This window comes from Triticum urartu, chromosome 3, assembly GCF_003073215.2.
Source record: "Triticum urartu cultivar G1812 chromosome 3, Tu2.1, whole genome shotgun sequence".
NCBI lineage: Eukaryota > Viridiplantae > Streptophyta > Magnoliopsida > Poales > Poaceae > Triticum > Triticum urartu.
The window spans coordinates 505,952,254-505,973,622 of NC_053024.1; positions in this window are offsets into that span (position 1 = coordinate 505,952,254).

The following is a 21,369-nucleotide window of genomic DNA, read 5'->3' on the forward strand; positions in this document are numbered from 1 at the left end:
CTGCAAAATTCATAGTACATCAGATACAATACCAACGCACAGCCTTAGAGCATGTTGGATACTCCAGCAGGTGGCCAAAAGTGGTGAGGATCTACTTCTCCCAAATACCACAGAGCACCATCCCGTGGATAACAATACGGTGTTAACGGTCTTCGAGACCTTCGCGTCAAATAATAGACGCAAGCGAACACTCCGCAGCATGGCCGAAATCTGCCACGTAGCAGCAATAAATCCATGGAGTGACACGGCTATTACCTTCAATGCCAGTGACGAACCTAAATTCTGAACAGCCCAAGCACCAGCCGCACTGGTCCTCAGTCCAATCGTGGACGGCTTTCGACTCACCAAAGTACTCATGGACGGCGGCAACGGATTAAACCTCATCTATGAGGAAACTCTTCAAAAGATGGAAATAGACTGGAACCGCATTGAGTAAAGTAGCACAACCTTTAGAGGAATCATCCCCAGTCGGGAAGCACGCTGTGCTGGGAAAATCACACTAGATGTGGTATTCGGCACGCCGGATAATTACAGGTCCGAAGAAATTACATTCCAAGTGGCCCCGTTCAGCAGTGGTTATCACACTCTTTTAGGACGGGAGGCATTCACAATCTTCCAAGACGTACCCCATTACAGGTACATGAAGCTCAAAATGCCCCGGCCCAATGGAATCATCACTCTCGCCAGCGATCCGGACACAGCACTCCGCGTCGAAAACAAAATAGCCGCATTGGCCCTCGAGGCATTATCCAAAGCCCTCTCGGCCGAGGAATTAACCACACTACGCTCCACAGTGGACAGGGACGACGTGATACTCGACAAGAGATCCAAGTCCACCTCTTTTAAACCAACGAATGAAATAGTCAAATTCCAAGTCCACCTAATGGACCCTACAAAAACAGCCTCCATCGGGGCACAGCTAAGCCCCACTGTGGACGCCGCACTATGAGAGTTCCTGCGCGAGAACTGGGACATATTCGCCTGGCATCCCTCAGACATGCCAGGAATCCCACGCAGGCTGGCCGAGCATAGCCTCAATATCCTAAAGGGATTCAAGCCGGTCAAGCAAGATCTTCGGCGTTTCTCTGAACCTAAGAGACATGCCATGGGAGAGGAACTAGCCAAGTTATTGGAGGCCGGATTCATCAAAGAAATAAAACACCTGGACTGGCTAGCAAACCTGGTGATGGTACCAAAGATGGACAAATCCTGGCGCCTTTGTGTCGATTTCAAAGACCTCAATAAAGCTTTCCCAAAGGATCCCTTCCCCCTCGCACGCATCGATCAAATCATTGATGCTACCATAGGACACGAGTCATTGTGTTTCCTCGATGCATACTCCGGTTACCACCAAATCAAGATGGCGGAGTCCGACCAAGCCGCAACGGCATTCATCACACCATATGGTCCCTTCTGTTTTAACACAATGCCTTTTGGGCTCAAGAACGCCGGCGCAACATATCAGCGCATGATTCAGACATGTCTGGAGAAACAAATCGGCAAAACAGTAGAGGCATACGTAGACGATGTGGTTGTTAAAACCAAACACATCGACTCTTTGATAGACGACCCGAGGCTCACATTCGACAACCTCCGAACATACGACATCAAGCTCAATCCGGAAAAATGCGTTTTTGGCGTACCAGCCGGAAAGCTCCTGGGTTTCATTGTCTCCAGTAGAGGTATCGAAGCTAATCCAAAATCCGAGCTTTGTCATAGTTGGCTACACCAAAAGACCTCAAACCAGGTCCAGAAGTTAACTGGATGCGTGGCGGCTCTAAACCGCTTTATCTCTCGCTTAGGAGAAAAAGCTTTACCCCTTTGTCGCCTTCTTCGGCGCACCGAACACTTCGAGTGGACGGACGCTGCCACATCCGGATTGGAAGAAATAAAGGCCATTTTGGCAACCAACCCAATCCTGGCCGTGCCAAACATTGGTGAACCAATGCTATTGTACATTGTGGCAACTCATCAAGTTGTAAGCGCAGTGCTTGTCATCGAACGAGAAGCTGCCGGACATAAATTCCCTCTTCAAAAGCCGGTATACTATGTATCCACTGTCCTCACTCCATGCAAATCACGGTACCCACATTATCAAAAGATAGCCTATGCGGTATTCATGGCGTCCCGGAAGCTACGACACTAGTTTCAAGAGTGTTCGATTACGGTAGCCTCAGAATGCCACTTAATGATATTATAAACAACCGCGACGCTACGGGCCGGATTGCCAAATGGGCCATTGAGCTCCTCCCGTTCGACATAACATACAAACCCTGACGAGCCACTAAATCGCAAGTACCGGCCGACTTCGTCGCCGAATGGACGGAGGCCGAACTCCCTAAAGAGTACGGCGCATACTCCAACTGGATCATGCACTTCGACGGTTCTAAAATGCTGGCCGGTCTAGGGGCTGGCGTCGTCCTGACATCCCCAATCGGGGATACCGTTCAATACGTACTACAAATATTATATACAGACTCCAACAATGCAGCCGAATACGAAGCTCTGTTGCATGGTCTTCGGATGGCAGTCTCCATGGGCATTCAACGCTTGGAGGTGCGTGGGGATTCAAACCTCGCAATATCTCAAATAAATGGAGACTTTGACGCCAAGGATCTGAAAATGGCGGCCTATCAAAGCGCCGTCCTAAAAATGTCAGCTCGGTTCGAGGGGCTCGAATTTCACCATGTGGCTCGGGAAAACAATCAGGCGGCGGATGTCCTCGCCCGCATCGGCGCAAAAAGCGATACGGTCCCACCCAACATATTTTTGGAAAGGCTGTCCAAGCCATCCGTAGTATGGGAAGGAGACACCAGTAACAATAGTCCGGACCCGGCCACAATGCCCGATACCGAATACTCTGACACAATCGGAGGCTCTGCCACCGAAATAACACCTTCAGCCCACGTAATAATGACCATTATTGCCCCGTGGACAGAACCATTCCTGGCCTACCTAACTAGACAGGAACCTCCGGAGGACCAAAATGAGGCACGCTGCATAGTGCGGCGATCCAAGGCCTATAGGGTCCATGAGGGAGAATTGTACAAAAAAAGACTACCGGAGTCCTTCAAAGGTGCATCTCCGAAGAGGAAGGGCGGAATCTTTTGGCAGAAATTCACGCCGGACTCGGCGGTCATCACGCTGCAGCCCGGGCCCTTGTAAGCAAGGCCTTCTGCACAAGATTCTATTGGCCAACAGCCCGGGCAGACGCACAGGACTTGGTCCAATGTTGCGCCGGTTGCCAGCTCTTTGCAAATCAAAGCCACATGCCACCCACCGCCCTCCAAACAATCCCCATTACATGGCCCTTTGCGGTCTGGGGGCTTGACATGGTTGGACCCCTTAAAGGGGGAACCCACAAGAAAAAAATACTTACTGGTCATGGTGGATAAATTCACCAAATGGATAGAGGCCAAACCTGTTAAAACAGCCGAATCCGGACCAGTGATAGACTTCATATTCGGGGTTGTACACCGTTACGGCGTCCCCCACAGGATCATCACTGACAATGGCATGAACTTCACGGCCGACGAGGTAAAACTCTGGTGCAGCAAAATGGGCATCAAGCTCGATTATGCTTCAGTCTATCACCCACAAACCAACGGTCAAGTCGAGCAAGCAAACGGTCTTATAATGAGCGGCATTAAACCCAGATTAGTGCGTTCCTAAACGGAGTCTGACACGCACTGGGTAGAGGAGCTCGACTCCGTACTCTGGGGGCTGCGGACCATGCCGAATCGTAGTACCAGATATACACCGTTCTTTATGGTGTACGGCGCAGAGGCAGTCTTGCCCTGTGACATAATTCATGACTCACCTCGAGTGCGCATGTATGAAAAAAGAGAAGCCGAGCTCGATCGGCAGGACAGTCTGGACACCTTGGAGGAGGAGCGCGACATAGCCAAAGCCCGTTCCACATTTTATCAGCAACAGGCTCGCAGATACCAAAGCAGAGAAGTACGGGCCAAAACTTATAACGTTGGCGAACTAGTTCTACGCCTGCCGGATAAGAAAAAGAAAAAGCTCGAGCCCAAATGGGAAGGTCCCTTCATTATTGACCAAGTTCTGACCGGTGGAGCATACCGACTGCGGGATGCATCAACTAGTCGACTCGAGCCGAACCCATGGAACGTGGCCAGGCTCCGAAGATTCTACGCCTAGCACCAGACTCTATGTTAGTCCCCTCCCTTTGTCCATTTTCTGCATATACATCATCTGTCTTGTTTCCCTTTCTTTCTTTCTCTTATTATTTCTCTAGGCCTTCAAGGGTCACCTTGTGCCTCACTTGTACATTACAGATGCGCTAGCCGCACTCTTCATACCTGGGGGCTTCTTTCACAGAAGCTTAAATTATTTATCTGGGCCTCACGCCCAACACATGTGTTATACTTCTGCATGTACCTTTCTTCATGCCCAACACATGTCTTAAGTTTTGGCCAAGCTGGGTTGCCTGGCTCTTGTATTTATGCCCTACGTTCCCGTTAATTCGGCTAGGGCATAAGGGGAGCACCTCTACGATTGTTACTGCCGGGTCAGCCGGATGTGTACCTCAGACTGGGTGAAGCCGAAAGCTAGCGTTCTTAAGGGAATATTCGGTCGGTGAACAAAAGATGACTTTTATTTATTATCCATATCTACCCCCAGATGCTTTTTCTGCGCTTCTTGTCGCAGTCCGGACATGCACTTTAGGGCATGCTTACCCAGGGAAAGGAACCCTTAACGGAACTATTCTCCCTGGAAGATGTTTCTTAGTACCCATGTAATATAACATAACTAGTTGGGCACTTGTCTGATAAAGCACTAATGACCCCTACGCCTGGTCTCCACTCATACCCTGGTTTTATATAACTGAGCGGGTATTCGGATTCACTCCGGACTATCGGGCCCGGAGGTTGAAGCGAAAAGGTCCGCAACGACAAATGATCTACAATCCGGCTAGAAGGCATTATACATGTCACTTTAATTACATAGTCATGCGGACTGACTAAATTCCTCCTCTATACCATCCAACAGGCGGTCCAGCTTACAATCCTGTTGAGAATACTTTGCGGCTAATTCTACTTGCCCATAAACTAAGCTAACGGGGATCTCTTTTCCGTCGGGCCCCATAGGTCCGACCTCAGGCATGTGATTTGGGTCTGCCTTGGTATACCGCGTCTTCACCATGGCCCAGGCTTCTCTGGCACCCTGTCGGCAGGCTGATATCTTCCATAAACGGAAGCGCCGCCGTGCTCCCTTCAGCTTCTCCGCAAGCTCTGCAACGCCTTCTGGCAGGAAGACGGACGGCCACAAGGCCTGGGCAACACCCTGCATCACCTGCCGAACTTGTTCATGCAGATGTGCCAGCTCGGACAGAAGATCACCCGCAGACCCGGGCATTTCCTCCGCGGGACGACCCGTCAACATACCTATAGAAATAACGTTGTTAGACAGCTTCTTCGTTGAACTCCTTTAAAAAGGATTCGTTCAAACACTTACTGAAAATGCCGCACCGAAGCCGCTTATTCTCCTTCTCGGAGTCCGCAAGCTGGCCTCGGACGTCTTTTAGTTCCACGTTCAGCTTAATGTTGGCGTCTTGGAGATTGTTTTTCTCCAGCATAACCTTAGTCAGCACGCTTTTGCCAGCCTCTAGCTGTCGCATAACATGCTGATCCCCCAAACTTTCTCCGGACTCATCTGCAAAATCAATTGTTAGATCTGCAGACACGCCGCACACTATATGGTAACCACCATTCTTGAAAGTAAATGTTACCAGCGGGAGGCTTTTTCTGTTCCTGCAATGCGGCAAGAGCGGCCCCCAGTTGGGTCTTGCATTCCTCCAGCTCCTGGGACAGCCTAGTATTCTTCTCTGTAAGAACCTGCACATTAAAGATGATCCTTAAATCAGTTCTGCTAACTGTTTCAAGTCTCAGGGGCTACTGATACATGTAAATCGTCAGATTTACTCACCCGTACATCCTTTACATACTGATCCGTGGCTCTGGCTAGACCATCTTGAGTGGCACGGAGGTACGCCTCTCCAGAATTGAAGGCGTCGAATGCCTCTGGTGAGAAACAAGCATCGCGGAGTACGGCCCGGCGGCGCCTATGATTCATGGCGCTTTCCACTTCTGAGTTTGTAGCGGATAATCTATCCGCATCCTCTGTAGGGGGATTATCCGGCGCCTGCCCCATATCGCCTTCCGCCTCCATGTCCGGTCCTAGCGCCCGACTGGTGGAAGCTCGATTGGTAGCATCGCCGGACATATTCCGGTGAGCGTTCTTTCTATTAAAGAAACGCGGGCGTCATTACATTTTGATAAAGACGACAACCATGGAGCGGGGTTTTTCCTATACCTTTGCGTCGGCGTCTCCGTCCTGACCGCCTTCCTTTTTGGCCTACCCGGCCTCGGTACCTCTTGTTGGCGAGTTGCCGCGGGTTCGGTAGGGCGTCCCGAATGCCTTCCCTATAAAGATGCCATGTGTATATGGTGGGTGAAGTGCCTAAAAGGGGATCCTAGTTTTGGAGTTGGGACTTTTTGACTTTTCTTACCTGCGATGCAGGGAGCAGTCCGGGATAGTCGGCCGTAATGGCCACCAGGGCATCGTCACAGCTTAACTGATAGAACTGCCGGTCTATCAGTTCCACGGAGATAACCAGATCTTCCTCAAGTCCGGAATCAAGGGCCCGGTCAGGGTCCTCTGGTTGTGGAGAAGGGCTGCTGACCTCCTTTATGGCTTTTCTCAGTTCCTGCCGCAAAGTGGCAAGGTGAATACTTACGATTAAGAATGCGGGAAAAATGGGGGCAGGGAGATATAACTTACCCACCTTGGAGGATTGTACATGAAGAATCCATCCCGTGGCTTAATGCGGGTGAACTCCTCTTCCTCACCCTTGAACAGTTCGGACAGAATTTTCTCTAGAGCGGCAGCATTGTCCGGACCCTTATGCTAGAGCGGCAGTATTGAAGTGGCTGCACTCCCCGCATTATGCAAATCGACATAACTTCGATTATTGTCAATCCTGATCGAGCTAGTGCTTTGATCCGGTTCATCAGATAGAGGACTTCTCCGTTGTCTTCCGCCTGGGGGCTCCGTGGGCGCCAACTTCGGCGCTTCTTCAAAGGAGCACTGTTGAACTCAGGAAGACCCCGCCGAACAGGGTCCGGAAGGGGGACGTCCTCCATATAAAACCATTCTGACCGCCAGTCTTCGAACGGCTTCTTCGGGGTACCGGACAGGTATCCGGTATCGGCGATGCGCCATATTTCGGCTCAGTCCACTTGATAAAGTGATTCCCTTTGCGTGCGAGGGACAAGGCAGAATAGCCTTTTCCACAGCTTGAAGTGAGCCTCGCAGCCTAGGAACAACTCGCAGAGAGCAACATAGCCGGCGATATGTAGAATGGAGGCAGGGGTGAGATTGTGTAATTGGAGGCCGTAGAACTCCAGGAGCCCGCGGAGGAACGGATGAATTGGAAATCTGAGTCCCCTTAGTAAGTAAGGAACAAGGCAGACCCGTTCCCCCATGGAGGGACAAGGAAAGCTCTTCGCTTGCGCCCCACCATTGTAGGTGGCAAGCCCGGCTCGAACGGGCACCATATACGCCGGAGGGAGAAATCCCTTAGTCTGCAGCTCGACTAATCGACTATGCGAGACTGAACATCTCTCCCAATCACCGGGCTTAGGGCTACGAGGGCGGGAGGGGGAGCTGCAGAGGTCGGCCATGCTGGAATGGATCTTTCCAAAACACGCTCTGATGAACTCTCGCTGGGGGAGGATGGTATGGATCGGATCTAAGAATCCCCATTCCTTTAATAGACAATTTATTTATGTGGCTAGGGGGGTGAAGGTAAAAACGCCCTGGCGCCTCGTATTCGTTCGATGCGTGGGAGAAAGCCCTTATTGGGCATAGAAGCCAAGAGGTTCAACATTTATGGAGCCGTACACTGCTTACGAACACTTGAAAGTTGGAGAAGAACCCGCCTTGCAATGCCGAAGACAACACGGCGCGCCGGACTCATCGTCATTGAAGCCTGGTTCGGGGGCTACTGAGGGAGTCCTGGATTAGGGGGTCTTCGGACAGCCGGACTATATCCTTTGGCCGGACTGTTAGACTATGAAGATACAAGATTGAAGATTTCGTCTCGTGTCCGGATGGGACTCTACTTGGCATGGAAGGCAAGCTAGGCAATACGGATATGTATATCTCCTCCTTTGTAACCGACCTTGTGTAACCCTAGCCCTCTCCGGTGTCTATATAAACCGGAGGGTTTTAGTCCGTAGGACAACATACAATCATACCATAGGCTAGCTTCTAGGGTTTAGCCTCTCTGGTCTCGTGGTAGATCTACTCTTGTACTACCCGTATCATCAATATTAATCAAGCAGGATGTAGGGTTTTACCTCCATCAAGAGGGCTCGAACCTGGGTAAAACTTCGTGTCCCCTGCCTCCTGTTACCATCCGCCTAGACGCACAGTTCGGGACCCCCTACCTGAGATCCGCCGGTTTTGACACCGACACCGGGGAAGCAACCTCCTCCTCCCTCGAATCCCCCGCTGGCCTTGAGCTCCCCAAGCCAGCATGCCGCACCTGATGCGAGGTCAACTGGAGAGGCAAACACGCTAGCTTCGCGCCTTGAGCCCGCGCCTTTGCCATCTCTCCTTCGTGGCCTCGCCTGTGGCGCGTCAAGTGTGCCAAGGGCTCCTCCTCTAGTTATGGATGGCGGCTGGATGACTTCGATCCTGGCTTCTTCTTAGAGCAGCGGGCCTCAAGCCATCCGGGCCCCTGCCAAAGCTCGGTCGGCGACCCGGGAGGCGCCAGCCCCCTGCCGAAGGGGGGTGAGCCGCTTCGGATCCTATCGGCCACCCCTGCTGTGGGGGACGGACCCGGTTGCGTGCTTAAGCTTGCGCACGAGTGGAGTGTCGTCTGCCATGAGCTCTTTCAAGAGGCAATGGGCGTGATCAGCCAACTCAGCGGAGAACTCGCGGATGTCGATGCTCGCCTTGAAGCTAAGCTAAGGCCTCAGGCTGGTGGAGGAGTGGCATCGCCTGAAGGTGGCTATCAACCTCAGGCGCCTCCAGCACGAGCACACCGATGCGAAGGCCAAGGCATCCCTGGCAACCTCGTGAGAGGCCAGCGCCCGGGCCTTGGAGGAGGCCAGGGAGGCGGACAATTGCCGCACGGTCGTCGAGGAGCGCAGGCGGGAGCTCCAGGCCTTGAACACCTCCCTGGAGCAGCAGGTGGAGGCGCGTAGAGTTGCCCTGGCGTCGATGAAGGGTGCCCCGTCCAACGAGGAGGAGATCTTGAGGCACGAGGAAGCACTGTTGCTGGAGGCCACGGAGCGTAGCCTTGAGCTCAAGCGGTTGGAGACGAGGGAGCACCAAGTCTCCCAAGCAGAGGATGTTGTCGGCACGCGCGAGGCTAGGGCCCAGGAGGAGGTCGACCACAGGGTGGCCGAGGCTCACGCGGACCTTGCCGGCAGGTACGACCTGAAGCTGAAGCTTGTGGAAGCCTAAGGTGTGGGCAGGACCGTTGCCCTCAGGTCAGGGCTGGCTGAGGCGGAACAGCGCAAGAAAGCCGCTGCAGCCGCCCTGATCTCAGTGCAGGCCGAGCTGGCTTCCACCCGTGCCGAGCTGCTCTCCCTTCAGCAGTGGGTTGCCAGCGCCGAGTCCCTCGCGTAGCAAAATAGGGAGGAGGCACTTCGTCGGTTGAACCTACTGCGTGCGAGCACGCCCCCATGCTTCAGGACCTTAGGACGAAGGCCAACCAGGCGCTTGGTACCATCTGGGATGAGCATGCCCCTCATCCCCACGCCGAGGATTATGCCAGCCATCTTCGCTTCTTCACTGATGTTGTGACGCGCTTGGAGAGCCGTGCTGAGAGGGCTCGCGAGCTTGTGGACGAAAAGAGCTGAGGCCTTCTCGGGCGCGCATTCTCCCGCGTCTTCAGCCATCTCCTGAACACCTATCCTGACTTTGATTTTGCCACCGCCATTGCCCCAGTGCCCGCGGTCATCTGGGGCAACCTTGCGCACTAGGTGGATGATAATGTGGACGCTCTGGTTAGGGCCTTTGCTTCTGATGAGGACGCGGTGGTGGTCGCGGTGGATGAGGGCGACGTAGTTCATGGCGGCGCGGCTGATGGCGGTGTGGATGATGGTGGCGCGGTTGATGGCGGTGTAGCCAGCGATAGCGACGGCGCCAGCAGCCTGTCCGGAAGCGATTCGGGGGGCGAGGCAAGCGATATATCCGGCTGAGCCCTTGCTCCTTTATTTTGAACCTACACACAAAAGCTTGGGCATGACCCCTCATGATGTAAGAGCATGTTGGAGAGGGGAAGCCCCTCATGTAAATAGTCGGTCCTGAGAGGTCCGCCGGTCCACCTAAGAGCTTGCTTCTGGGTGCTCGTGACTCTCCTTGCGGGCTTGATGTCGTAACTTACTTTGGTTTAGCCGAGCTTCAAACTGGTTTGGCTGTTGTGAACGTGCGTTCCTACTGAGACGAGCCCCTCACGAGCTCGCGAGGTTTTGGTTCCCTGAGAGGTCCGCCGGTCCACCCGAGAGGGTATCGCGAGAAGCGAGCGCCAGTGATGGCAAGGTGTGCGCGCAGCATGCGTACGCCGCTGCTAGCTCCCGCTCGCAGGAGCTCGGAAGGGGGGAGGTAGCGGACGCGAACCTCAAACAAAACACGAATCCAGAAACTCACGAAACCAACACGAACGAAAAAGGATGCCCCCACGATTGCCAATGGAAAATGCAACTTCAAATTCAAGATCAAAAGCCGCGAGTCTGAGCTACAAAAAAGAGGCCAAAAGCAAATGGCCGCGTCCGGCACCTAGCTAGTCTTCTTGTCTTTGAGTCTTCTCACCAGCGCGGAGCTAAGTGCTTTCACTGGCCGTGAGCATAGTCATTGGGGGACAGTGTCGACGGCCAGCGCGGAGCATGGTGCTTCCACTAGAACGTGGGCGGGAGCCCCCGAGGCCCGAGGGCGGCACTCCAGAGACTCCGGGGCGTGTACAGCCCCACTCATTATTACGTGAGAGTGTCACGAGCAGAGACCTTCACAGGCATGAGCCTTACTTCATATCGCCAGGCGAGTGCCCCACCTTGCGCCGCCCTCGACCACCGTTGGGGCGTCCGAAAACCAGGACGATACCAAGGGGCAAAGGGGACGCTAGCAGCGTCCTCGGCGACCATGGGCCCTCTACGGGGGGATGGCTCGCCAGTGCCTGCCCGACAGAGGACCTACCACCGAGCGACGCCTTGCTCCATATGATGCGGGGAGGGGCCTCACTCCCGGCTCCTCCCCCGTAGCCCCCAATGCGCTTCCCCTGGTGAGAGGGGGCTGCCGTGCTGGGGCCGTCGTCCACCGCTGTGACCTGATTCACTTGCGACCCATGGTTAGCGAAAGCCTGCTCCTGAGAGATTAGTGGTACCCTGTAGCTGCTATCGCCGGCGTGGTCGGCGAGGCTCCTGGGTGGCTCCTGGAAGGCCTCAGCTTCCAGCGTCTCCTCTTCCCAACCCAACTCGAGGAACGAACCGGGGTTGTCTTCTGATATGTACTCCTGGCCTATCATGCGGGGCACATAGGCCTCCGGAGCCGTCGCCCCGGAAACCTCGCTGAGGTGCCCCTCACTCCATGTCGCTTGGCTCGGCGCGCCAGGATGGTAGGGCGGCATCCTGCAGGGACCGTGGGTGGCGATGCTTACGCCTGCACCCATTAGGGGAGGCACATGTGTGGTTGGGTGTCCGGCGCCGCTGGTAGCGCTGGTGCCGACGAAACCTCCTGGTGCGCCTGGGGGCGAGCAGGCGCGACGAGGCCCACCGTGCGATCCGGCCGCAGCCTGAGGCGTAAGCAAGAAGCAGAAAGGTGGCGTACCCCTGGCTATAGCGTCCAACAGACAGCAACACGCTCCAGCAATGCATCCCGGCCGCTCTCCATCAGCCGACATCGCAGCAGCTCCCGCGCCACTGTGAGAGCGGCTCTCATGTTCGGTTGTTCCCGTCGGGAGTGCGGTGCTGTCGCTGCGACGTAGCTTGAGGCCCTTGCGGCGGCCCGCGTGCGCCGCGGGGTAAGGGTGGAAGGCGCCGGGCCATGCCTCCCGTGCCCCACGGTGTTTGGCGGTGCGCGTGCCACCTGGAGCGCAGAGTTGAGGTCTTCTTGGGCGGACGACACCGCCCGGGCTGGCCAGGCTGCCCAGTGATCGGTGTCGGACCTCGGGTCGCTGGACATCGGCGCTGCAGAGTGTTGGCGGGTCTGCTGATGGAAGAGAGGCTTCGACGCACCCCCTACCTGGCGCGCTAAATGTTGGATTTTGGGTTCCGGTAAAACCTTTGAGGTTCGAACACTGGGGTGCGCACGAAGATCTTTCCTCCCTCTAGCTCACACCCTCACCACGATCTCAAGGCTCAGCGCATCGAACTCGCAGAACAAAGGGACACAAGATTTATACTGGTTCGGGCCACCGATGTGGTGTAATACCCTACTCCAGTGTGGTGTGATGGATTGCCTCTTGGGCTGAGGATGAACAGTTACAAGGGAAGAACAGCCTCCTAAGGAGAGGTGCTCTTGTGCTTGGCGAGTTTGTGTGGTCGCCTTGGTGGAATGGGTCCGGTCCAAGATGAGATCCTCCCGCTACGATGGTGGCTAGTCCTATATATAGAGGGACGAGTCCTCTTCCCAAATATTAGGTGGGAAGGGATCCCACAACGGCCAATTTGAAGGGGGACATCTAGTACAAGTTATCCTGACAAAAGATGGTCTTCGCCTGCCAAAGGCTCTGGTGATGACGCCGTCTTGGGCTCCACAGTGACCTCCGTCCTGCCATCCTGCTGGTCTTGGTCTCATTGCACCGATATGGAAACCTTTGCTTGACGCCTCGGGACACCGCGCCTGCGCTTGCCTCTTTAGCACCAAAGAGGAAACATGGACACTGCGCGTGCTAGCGCCCGCTTGGCCCTGGTCGTCATGGCTTGCGTCACAAGAACCTCGTGAGGCACCCCTTTCCTTGATCTCTCCGCCCCTCGCGAGCCAGCCTGGTGAGGCCGCCCCCGAGGAGGTCTTGTGTCGTCCGCCTCACGAGGCTTGGCCCCTCACGAGGGTCTTGAGTGTTTTGTCGGTGAAGACGGGCCGTACAGGGCCGCTGGTGGAGCCACGCTGTGGGCCGCAGGCAGGCAGGTCTGGAGACCCCCGTTCCTAGGACGCCGACATCACCCACTTCAACAGCCAGGCCACCACTCCACCTCCACTTGACCCGCCGCCAGGAAGTCACCGCGAGGCAACACCCACCGACCAGATCCCTTTGGATTTACGGTGAAGATAACCGAAGGTAGAGGAGGCTACATCGCTACGTGACCAGCGCCATGGCCACATACACGTCGTCTCAAGGCGCCCTCTCTAGATCTACCGTCACAACCACACCTCCAAGCCGCGCCGGATGGATGCCCCGCAGCCGCCATTATCCCCCCGCATGGGCTTTGCCTAGCCGGGATTCAGCGGCAGCGGGGAGGGGAGGCGGAGGGGATCGGGAGGCATCAACCTTCCTAATGTACTTTAAAATAGTTTATGAAATGAAGAGATTGACATTTGTATCTTGTCTCTATTGTATTTTTTGACATATAGGATATATCACTTCTTCATAGCTTTGGGATCAAATTTGTTCTTATTCATGGAATCCATGTCGAGATAGATAAGCTCTTGGCGGAGAGAGGTTAGCTGTGTTCTGACCCTGTCACTTCTAGAGTATTAATTACCATATCCTTTCTTTATTTCTTGCTATATGCATGATTTGATATGATAGAAAGTAAGAAAAGTATCATGGTATTGCAGAGGAGGAATTCTACTCGTTGATAAACTTCACAAAGTTATACCTAATAATGTACAATGTAATCATTGGACGTGTAAATATCAATGACGAATATCTGACCATTGAATTTGTAGATCTCATATCTTGTTAAGGATTTGGAACTGAATAGAGGTCTACAAATTCTTAATGTTTGTGGTGCTGAAAAAAAACTAGATGCTATGATCTCATCGGTTATGCAAATTTTACCTGTGTAGCAGTTCATGCCTTTATGATTTTTTCCAGGAAAGAAGGCTAACTATGCTGGCAACTACTATATCAACGATTCAGATGCATTAGAGGCTGCAATGGAGGTAGTGGGCAGAATACGACTAAGAGCAACTCTAGCAGACCCCGCATCCGGCCCCGAACTGCAAAATAACCGCCAAAATGCGGGTCCGTGTGGAAAATCCAGCCCGAACAGACCCCGCAAAGGCGGCCGGCCCGCAAAATATTTTGAGTGGTGCGGCAGAATCTTGTCCCCTACCCGCGAATATGCGAGTTTCCCCCTCGCCGCTGCGGTGCCCTCCATATAAATGAAAGCGTTTGGTGGGGAGTACATTTCAGCCCACACTTTCCCCACCAACCACCTCCCCTCCCCCCTTGCCCCGCCGCCGGGCCGCCGCCCAAGATTCCGGCGAAAGTAGCCGGTGAGAGCATGCTGAAAGGCCGCCACACGCACGAGGCCTCCCCTCTCCCCCTCCTGCGTCGGCGGGCCGGAAAGTTGTGGATCTGCGACCATTCATCGCGGGCCACCGGATTTGGCTTTTCTGGCCGCCGGAGGCTGCGCCAAGCGATGGACGCAGCCCCGACAAGGTCGCATCGCCACATGCAGGTACGGGATTGTCCTCCCGCCGTCGCTGACGGTTTGCGGGCATGGATACGTCCGGCCGCCCACTAGGCTCGGTGCTCGGGCTTCGGATATGTGGCTCGCCGATGCCGCTCATACAGTGCGACGACTGCCCGTGGACAGTGCTGTGGCTAACTTCGGGCACACCGAAGCACCCCGGATGGGTGTTCTTCAAATGAGAAAACGACGGGGTACGTGAACTTGTGGTAGCTCATTTTGATAGCTCATTCTTTGGTTCAACTGCGGTAGCTCATTTTGAACATGCTCACTCATGTGTGTAGGAAGATGGATGCTCATTTTGGTTTTGGGAAGGCGAATACATTGATTTATTAATAGAAAGAAAGATTAGTAGATGTTCGTGCACTCCTTAGTAGAATCGAAGGCAATGAATCAGCTCCATGTGCAACTAGAGGGCAAACAACGTCTACTTCTTTCGAACCAAAGATGAAGAAAGAAGAATGCAAAATCAAGAATCCGCAGATCAACAATGAATGCATGGAGAAGATATTAGTCCAACTAGTAGGAGCAGTTATGGAAGTTGGAAATCTTCTAAAATGCATACTTGTGGTTCTTGTTTTCTTTGGTCTTGCTATTCTAGCAAAGATTTGGTGATGTCTTATGTATCCAATGTTGTTGAAAAAGCAAAGAAATGCATTATGTTGGATCAAATTAAGGTGCAAATTTAGGTTTTCCAGGCCGGGAGGAGCTGTGCCAGAGCAGACCCCGCAAAGCCGACCCGTAAAAGAGCATATTCCGCGGATATCCTTTTTTACGGGTCTATTATGTGGGGTCTACATCTGCGGCCATCTGCGCCGGCCCACAAAGCCGTCTTTCCACGAACTGCTAACGCGTTTTGCGGGCTGGCCGGATGCGGGGTCTGCTAGAGTTGCTCTAAGTATGGAAGCAAAGCTATCTCCTGGTCCCCCAATGTTAAATCTTCGCCGACATGGTGTTAATGGCAATTGGCATGAAAAGACTAATAATGTTGCAAGTGGAAATTTTCTTGGTGCTAAGGTTAGTTTACATGTGGTGCTTCCTGACATCATACCATCATGGTGCATTTGTATTATGGATCACATAAAAGGATTCAACGGAGTTAAGATTTAGGCAATAATTTGTTGGGGGGATTACTGGACCATATATATAATTTTTCAACCAGATCACGTGCAATAGAATTGGCGAGACATTGTGCTATGGGGCAGAGGAGGAGACCGAGGGGAGGAAGGCTGGGGGTAACAGAGTACGAAAGAGAAAGGGATAAAACTTGGTGGGAACAATTTTTAGGCCAATCTGCCATATTTATTTCTCTGATCCATGAGCATGCGCAAAGTCATTTTGAGTGGTTCTGACATGTGCCGGCAACCAGTCCATCGTTCATGCATGCATTAAGATTTGTGTCACTGTGAATATTTTATTTTCCTTTTTCTACTATACTAGGATATACTCCAGCAAATATAACTAGTAACCCCCACATTTGTCCCTGATATGACAAGCATGGCAGCATGTGACAGCCCACTCTCTCCCTTTCTCACACATAAATCCATCCTTTTATTTCACCTTTGCTAAATTAAATTGCCTGTATCATTTAAACTATAAGTTTGTTTTTGAATTAATTCATATATTTGAAGTCATGGCGTCAAGACCTTTAGACCTAGAACAATCATGGATACATTTCAAACACGTTTAAATTTCGATGTTTCACATTTCAAATGTGAAAAAAACCCATTTCACTAAAAAAATGTGATTTTCAATAGAAATATGTGAAACCAATCTATTTCATAGAAATGATTTTTACCCAAATATGAAACTGAAATGTCAACTTGTGAAACAACTTATTTGAAATTGTGCAATAATATATGTCAAAAGAGTGAAATATGTTAGTTTTGTGAAACAAGTAGTGGAAAGTGAAATGTAGGTTATAAATTGTGAAATAGTAAATACTGAAAGTGAAATTGTAATGTATCATTGTGAAACTATTTTTTGGAAATGTGTAATAGTTTATTTGAAAAGAGTGAAATATGTTATTTTCAAAATGTGCAATTGAAATAAATGTGATTTTTATGAAACAAGCCAGTGGAAAGTAAAATGTACGTTCTGAATTGTGAAATAATAAATACGAAAAGTGAAATTGTAATGTATCATTGTGAAACTGATTTTTGGAAATGTGTAACAATTTATTTCAAAAGAGTGAAATAGTGAAGGAAATATGCCCTAGAGGTAATAAGAAAGTTGTTATTTATATTTCCTTATATCATGATAAATGTTTATTATTCATGCTAGAATTGTATTAACTGGAAACTTAGTACATGTGTGGATACATAGACAAACAGAGTGTCCCTAGTGTGCCTCTACTTGACTAGCTCGTTAATCAAAGATGGTTAAGTTTCCTAGCCATAGACATGTGTTGTCATTTGATGAACGGGATCACATCATTAGAAAATGATGTGATGGACAAGACCAATCCATTAGCTTAGCATAATGATCGTTTAGTTTTTCTGCTATTGCTTTCTTCATGACTTATACATGTTCCTCTGACTATGAGATTATGCAACTCCCGAATACCGGAGAAACACCTTGTGTCCTATCAAACATCACAATGTAACTAGGTGATTATAAAGATGCTCTACTGGTGTCTCCGATGGTGTTTGTTGAGTTGGCATAGACCGAGATTAGGATTTGTCACTCTTTGTATCGAAGAGGTATCTTTGAGCCCTCTCGGTAATGCACATCACTATGAGCCTTGAAAGCAATGTAACTAATGAGTTAGTCACATGATGATGCATTACGGAATGAGTAAAGAGACTTGCTGGTGACGAGATTGAACTAGGTATGATGATACCGACGATCGAATCTCGGGCAAGTAACATACCGATGATAAAGGGAACAATGTATGTTGTTATGCGGTTTGACCGATAAAGATCTTCGTAGAATATGTAGGAACCAATATGAGCATCCTGGTTCCGCTATTGGTTATTGACCAGAGATGTGTCTCGATCATGTCTACATAGTTCTTGAACCCGTAGGGTCCGCACGCTTAATGTTCGATGACAATTTGTATTATGAGTTATTTGATTTTATGACTGAAGTTTGTTCGGAGTCCCGGATGAGATCACAGACATGACGAGGAGTCTCAAAATGGTCGATATACAATGATTGATATATTGGACGATGTTATTCGGACACCGGATGAGTTCCGAGAGGTACTGGATAATTATCTGAGTGCCGGAGGGTTATCGGAACCCCCCGGGGGAACTAATGGGCCTCAATGGGCCTTAGTGGGAAGAGAGGAAGGGCCAAGAGGGGCTGGCCGCCCCCCCCCTTGGGTCCGAATTGGACTAGGGGAAGGGGGTGGCGCCCCCTTTCCTTTCCTTCCCTTCCCTCTCTCCCTTCCTTCTTCCCCCTTTTCCTTAGGTGGAAACCTACTAGGACTTGGACTCCTAGTATGATTCCCCTCTCCTGGCGTGCCCTAGGAGGGCCGGCTGGCCTACCCTCACCTCCTTTATATACGGGGGCAGGGGGCACCCTAGAACACACAAGTTTCTCTTAACCGTGTGCGGTGCCCCCCTCCACAGTTACACACCTTGATCATATCGTCATAGTGCTTAGGCAAAGCCCTGTGCCAGTAACTTCATCATCATCGTCACCACGCCATCGTGCTGATAAAACTCTCCCTCGGCCTCAACTGGATCAAGAGTTAGAGGGACGTCATCAAGCTGAACGTGTGCTGATCGCGGAGGTGCCATACGTTCGGTGCTTGGATCGGTTGGATTGCGAAGACGTTTGACTACATCAACCGCGTTACTAAACGCTTCCGCTTTTGGTCTATGAGGGTATGTAGACACACTCTACCCTTTCATTGCTATGCAACTCCTAGATAGATCTTGCGTGATCGTAGGTAAAATTTTGAAATACTACGTTCCAAAACAGTGGCATCCGAGCCAGGTCTATGCGTAGATGTTATCTGCACGAGTAGAACACAATGAGTTGTGGGCGATAATAGTTATACTGCTTACCAGCAACGTCTTACTTTGATTCGGCGGTATTGTTGGATGAAGCGGCCCGGACCAACATTACATGACCGCATTCATGGGACTGGTTCTACCGACGTGCTTCACACACAGGTGGCTAGCGGGTGTCTGTTTCTCCAACTTTAGTTGAATCGAGTTTGACTATGCCCGGTCCTTGTTGAAGTTTAAAATAACACACTTGACGAAAAATCATTGTGGTTTTTGATGCGTAGGTAAGAACAGTTCTTGCTAGAATCCCGTAGCAGCCGCGTAAAACTTGCAACAACAAAGTAGAGGACGTGTAAGTTGTTTTTGCAGGGCTTGTTGTGATGTGATATGGTCAAGACGTGATGATATATACATTGTTGTATGAGATGATCATGTTTTGTAACAGTTATCGGCAACTCGCAAGAGCCACATGGTCGTAACTTTATTTCATGAAATGCAATCGCCATGTAATTGCTTTACTTTATCACTAAGCAGTAGCGATAGTCGTAGAAGCAATAGTTGGCGAGACGACAATGATGCTTCAATGGAGATCAAGGTGTCAAGCTGGTGACGATGGTGATCATTACGGTGCTTTGGAGATGGAGATCAAAGGCACAAGATGATGATGGGCATATCATATCACTTATTTTGATTGCATGTGATGTTTATCCTTTATGCATCTTATTTTGCTTAGTACGGCGGTAGCATTATAAGATGATCTCTCACTAAATTTCAAGGTATAAGTGTTCTCCCTGAGTATGCACCGTTGCTACAGTTCGTCGTGCCGAGACACCACGTGATGATCGGGTGTGATAAGCTCTATGTTCACATACAACGGCTGCAAGCCAGTTTTGCACACGCAGAATACTCAGGTTAAACTTGATGAGCCTAGCATATGCAGATATGGCCTCGGAACACTGAGACCGAAAGGTCGAGCCTGAATCATATAGTGGATATGATCAACATAGTGATGTTCACCATTGAAAACTACTCCATCTCACGTGATGATCGGTCATGGTTTAGTTTATATGGATCACATGATCATTTAGATGACTAGAGAGATGTCTATCTAAGTGGGAGTTCTTAAGTAATATGATTAATTGAACTTTAATTTATCATGAACTTAGTACCTGATAGTATTTTGCATGTTTACACTGTTGTAGATCAATGGCCCGTGCTACCGTTCCTTTGAATTTTAATGCGTTCCTAGAGAAAGCTAAGTTGAAAGATGATGGTAGCAACTACACGGACTGGGTTCATAACTTGAGGATTATCCTCATTGCTGCACAAAAGAATTATGTCCTGGAAGCACCACTAGGTGGAAAGCCTGCTGCAGGAGCAACACCAGATGTTATGAATGTCTGGCAGAGCAAAGCTGATGACTACTCGATAGTTCAGTGTGCCATGCTTTACGGCTTAGAACCGATACTTCAATGACATTTCGAACATCATGGAGCATATGAGATGTTCCAGGAGTTGAAGTTAATATTTCAAGCAAATGCCCGGATTGAGAGATGTGAAGTCTCCAATAAGTTCTACAGCTGCAAGATGGAGAAGAATAGTTCTGTCAGTGAACATATACTCAGAATGTCTGGGTACCACAACCACTTGACTCAACTGGGAGTTAATCTTCCTGATGATAGTGTCATTGACAGAGTTCTTCAATCACTGCCACCAAGCTACAAAAGCTTCATGATGAACTATAATATGCAAGGGATGGATAAGACAATTCCCGAGCTCTTCGCGATGCTAAAAGCTGCGGAGGTAGAAATCAAGAAGGAGCATCAAGTGTTGATGGTTAATAAGGTCACTTGTTTCAAGAAAAAGGGCAAAGGGAAGAAGGGGAACTTAAAGAAGAACGGCAAGCAAGTTGCTGCTCAAGTGAAGAAGCCCAAGTCTGGACCTAAGCCTGAGACTTAGTGCTTCTACTGCAAAGGAACTCGTCACTGGAAGCGGAACTGCCCCAAGTATTTGGCGAATAAGAAGGATGGCAAAGTGAAGGGTATATTTGATATGCAAGTTATTGATGTCTACCTTACTAACGCTCGTAGTAGCGCCTGGTTATTTGATACTAGTTCTGTTGCTCATATTTGCAACTCAAAACAGGGGCTACGGATTAAACAAAGATTGGCTAAGGATGAGGTGACGATGCACGTGGGAAATGGTTCCAAAGTCGATGTGATCGCCGTCGGCACGTGATACGTCTCCAATGTATCTATAATTTTTGATTGTTCCATGCTATATTATATCATGTTTTGGACATTAATGGGCTTTATTATACACTTTTATATTATTTTTGGGACTAACCTATTAACCGGAGGCCCATCCCAGAATTGCTGTTTTTTTGCCTATTTCAGAGTTTCGCAGAAAAAGAATATCAAACGGAGTCCAAACGGAATGAAACCTTTGGGAACGTGATTTTCGGAATGAACATGATCCAGAGGACTTGGAACCTACGTCAAGAAAGCAACCAGGAAGGCATGAGGTAGGGGGGCGCGCCTACCCCCCAGGCGCGCCCTCCACCCTCATGGGGCCCACGTTGCTCCACCGACGTGCTTCTTCCCTCTATATATACCTACGTACCCCCAAACTACCAGATCCGGAGCCAAAACCCTAATTCCACCACCATAACTTTCTATACCCGTGAGATCCCATCTTGGGGCCTTTTCAGGAGCTCCGCTGAAGGGGGCATCGATCAC